Source organism: Ambystoma mexicanum, chromosome 1q (assembly GCF_040938575.1).
Source record: "Ambystoma mexicanum isolate Mex_15411 chromosome 1q, UKY_AmexF1_1, whole genome shotgun sequence".
NCBI classification, from domain to species: Eukaryota; Metazoa; Chordata; class Amphibia; order Caudata; family Ambystomatidae; genus Ambystoma; species Ambystoma mexicanum.
In genome coordinates this window covers 539,983,287-539,987,512 of record NC_090922.1, presented here as the reverse complement: position 1 = coordinate 539,987,512, position 4,226 = coordinate 539,983,287, and positions in this window count along the sequence as shown.

Genomic DNA, 4,226 nt, shown 5'->3' with positions numbered 1-4,226 from the left:
TTTTTTGTGTGAAACAAGCAGACCTGAAAAGAGACGATACATCTTTTCACCAAATACAGACATGTATTATATACATTGAGGGAAGTTGTTCTTCTGCTACCACTGTATTGTGTTTGTATGCCTGCATGTGCGTCAGAGGCGATTAGGGGGTTCAGAGTGGGGATGTCTATTGGTTATTATGTATAATCGTAATCGTATTCGACATGGTCAGCAAGGAGGTTTACGTGGCAGAGGCATAGAGGCAGAGCATAGTTGGGCAGGTGTGTGTGCGCCTGTGTCCTTGCACCAGCCCTGAATGCTACACAGGTTGTGCTATCTTGAGCACACAAGTTGTATGTGCTCAAGTGAATACATAAGGCGTTACAAGAGTCATTGATCATATCAGGCTTGTCTCTAAAATCATGACACATGTTTATATGTTATTTAAAAAAATGTGCACTGGCTTCTTTGCATCAGGTAGCCAGGTGGCGGCCTATCACTGGGTGAGAGCCTAGAGAACGTGCCCTTTCTGCCCTCCCATAAAGATGTCTCCAATAGGAAAATATAGTCAAGAATCTTAGCAGGCAGAAGGGCTGGGCGGAGGAAGACCTTAGTACAACCACAACAATTTGTTTTAATTAAGACATTAAACATGGCACATGTTCTTCATAGACTAGATCTCGCCATGGATTGGTGCATGTGCAGTAGAGGGAATTCAACAATTCTGCAACTGTATCACTAGTTGAAAAAACATGTCTTGCTTGAAGTTATGGGAGAAAATGAGATTTTGAGACAACATAATGAAATGGGTAAATGTACTAAATAACCTAATAAAGTAAAACATGAAATAGTATAGTTACAAACAGTGAAACTGCTAGCGGGGTGGCTGTTTCCCTGCTAGACAAGGAGGAAGGAAGGGCGGGCGAACGATTCAGCGGGAAGCAGCTGTAACTGCTTAAAACCCCTGTGCCTTCCGACCGCATAGCAGAGCGGAGCGGCTGGCGGGGTGGCTGTTTCCCTGCTGGAGGAAGATGGGGCGGGGAATGATTGAACGGGCAACCGCTGCAGCTGCTTAAAATACCTGTGCCTTCTGACCGCGGAGCAAAGCGGATCGGCTGGTGGGAGGAGGAGGAAGGAGGGGCAGGTCAACGATAGTGTGGGCAGCAGCTGTAGCTGCTTAAAACCTCTGTGCCTTCTGCCGCAATACGTAGCCGCTGGCGGGCAAGCTGTTTCCCTGCTGTTACCCAGATGGAATTGTCTGGTCCTGGTCCAGGGAGTGTGCTGAATGCACTGATCCACCCGATATAGCACCAGCATAGTATCCTGGAACTTCTGGGGGTCTGTACCCACCGCTCCTTAAGGATGTTAAGGACTGTGAATGGGCAGATGCCCCAGCCCATGCAGGCAGCGCTAGAAGGACAGCTGGTATAGCGGCTCGCCCCTCTGGCCCCCTGCGCCAGGCTCACCTCCCCTCGCCTGAGGGGGGCGGAAGGGGCGTGCCACCAGGGTCCGTCCAGAAACAGCCAGCCCTGGGGAGGCACATAAATGGCCCAGGCTGAGAGAGCTAGTCCTCTTTGCAGCCCAGGCACCAGCAGCCACCCTCACTCCCAGACTCAGTTACAGGGTGCAGAATGGCCCAGGAGAGCAGAGAAGCGGCAGAACTGATGGCTCTGTTCCAGGAGAAAGTGTGCAACATGGGAACAGGCTAGACGAAAAGACTACTGGACCAAACAGAGGAGGTACACGTCCAGGACGCACCTTCAGCCACAGCAGTCACTCTCCCAGCCCCCTAAACCAGAGCTAGTAGCAGTCACACCTGCCAAAAGGAAGAGGGCCCAGAGACAGGCAAAGGGAAGGTTAGCACGGTTGAGATGAACACACAGCCTGAGGCCATTGCGCCTGTGTCGCCCTCCGGGCTGGTTGGTAATGCGGTAACAGTAGCTGAGGAAGTGCCAGTACCCAGCGGGAGCACAGAATGGGGTAAAGGGGAAATGGCCATGTTCATGGAGCAAATGTTGAAAAGGTTGACAGGTAGCCAGCAAGAACAGCAGGGAGTTAATATTGGAAGCCCAAAAGATATTTGGGTGAGACCTGCTGAGCCGGCTGCTCTCGCAGGGGCTCAGGTCGGGTCGGCCCCCCGTAGCATGGGGAAGGGGCAGTACAGTCACAGCTGTTGCCCGGTAGAGTAGAGCAACATGCCCTGTCTGGAGCAAAGATGCAAGCAGGGGTTGTGCCACAGGTAAATATGGAAGCGGCACCGCAGGGTTTCCTACCTTTCTGGGCTAGCAGGGGACGCAGTGGTCAAAGGGACTGAGGTAGGGCCCAAATGACTACCAGCAGCAGTGGGCCCAGTGGAAGAAGGTCCATTGGTGACAATTGCCCCATTATTATCAGGGAGGCCATCACTGGCTTGGCACATCCCTAGGGAGGTGAAGGAGCGCATTTGGACGAGATAATACTTCGATCTGTTTTCGTTATTATCAGCGGGTCCAGATATCACTGTAACAAAGGAGGAGGAAAAGAAAAGGCAGAAAAGGTATAGGGTTGAGGAGACAATTGGTAGCAGGACCAAGGCTTTTTCCTTGTTGACAGCAGTGATAATGGAGAGGTTCCCAGAGCAGGGCCCAGCATTTTGTAAATGCAGGGACACAATTGTAGAGAAACAAAAGCGCTATGAGTTCACAGGGTGGATTGACTATGACAGGGACTTCAGGTCTAAAATGGCGCAGGTACCCAATATGACCTGGGATCAAAAGGAAATTAAGGGTTGGGTAGTTTACATGGGAGGAAGATGGAGGTCCAGCCAGCTGAGCGGGGAGGAGGGAAACACCCCCCCAGGAGGCCGGATAAGTTTGGCAAAGGGAGGAGATAGAATTGGCATCCTTTTCGGCAGGGCAAGCAGAACCCCAGCAGCAAGAAATGGGCTCATAAGAATGGGGCATAGGGTGCTGGTAGAGGGTACATGGGTGGGGGGGCAGGGGTGCCTGCTGGAGATTTACTAAGGGCCACTGCCGCTTTGGACAGGATTGCATGTTTGCCCACATATGTGAGAAATGTAAGGGGTCACACCCAGCCACAACGGGGCCCCAGGAGCACAGCGAGGAAGGGGGCAGAACAGAGCGGCACGGTAAGGGTAGCCTGGGAAAGGGCCCCTCACCACTGAACAGGACAGAATTGCACAGATGGTTAATGATTATCCCAGGGACAAGGAAAAGGACTTCTGTATAAGGGATTTAGGGATGGGTTCCGAATTCCTTATGAAGGACCCCTCACGACAAGATTGGCACAGAACTTTCAATCGGCTGACAAACTACCCGAAGTGGTGAATGAGAAAAGAAAGAAAGAGGGAGTACTGGGGAGAAAAATGGGCCAGTTCGCAACACCAACCCTCTCCAATTTTATAGTGTCTCCACTAGGGGTGGTCCTAAAAAAGAAAATAGGAAATACAGACGTATCCACCATTTGTCCGATCAGATGGGAAAGTGTCAATGATTGGTTAGATCCCGAATACTGCTTGGTGACCTATTCCTACTTCGACCAGGCTTAGAATCTCGTGATGGAGCAGGAAAGGGTGCACTTATGACATTGAGTCAGAATTTAGATTACTGCTGGTTCGCCCTGACAGCTTCCACCTATTGAGATTTCGGTGGCAGGGACAGTTCTATTTTGACAGGTGTATGCGTGTATGGGGTGCGCGTTATCATTCGCTCTCTTCGAATAATTCAGCTCATTTCTGGAATGGACAGCACGCAGGAGGGAGCACAAGGGGGCCATCATGCACTATCTTGATGATTTCCTATTTGTAGGTGAGGAAGGGTCTGAAGTCTGTGGTGTCGCTCTGACATCCTTCTAGAAACCGATGCAGAATTGAGCATTCCGATGGCACAAGAGAAAACACAGTCCTCAGTGCAGGTTTTGACCTTTCTAGGGATAGAAAATGACACAGTGAGGGGTTCGTGTAGGTTATCTAAAGAAAAGGTGAACAGTCTCATTGAAGAAATTGACAACAATTTAGCAAAGTACAGGACAATGCTTGAAAAAGTACAGCAACTACTGGGGAAGCTCAGCTTCACAGCTAGAGTAGTCCCAGCAGGCAGGGTGTTTGCTAGAAGGTTGTCAAGAGCCACAGTGGGAGTGGCATGCAAGCATCAGCACGTCAGGTTGAGTGCACCTCTAAAGGAGGATTTGTGCATGTGGCACAGCTTCCCATAGGGGTTCAACAGGATTAGATTGTGGCAGACACGGTG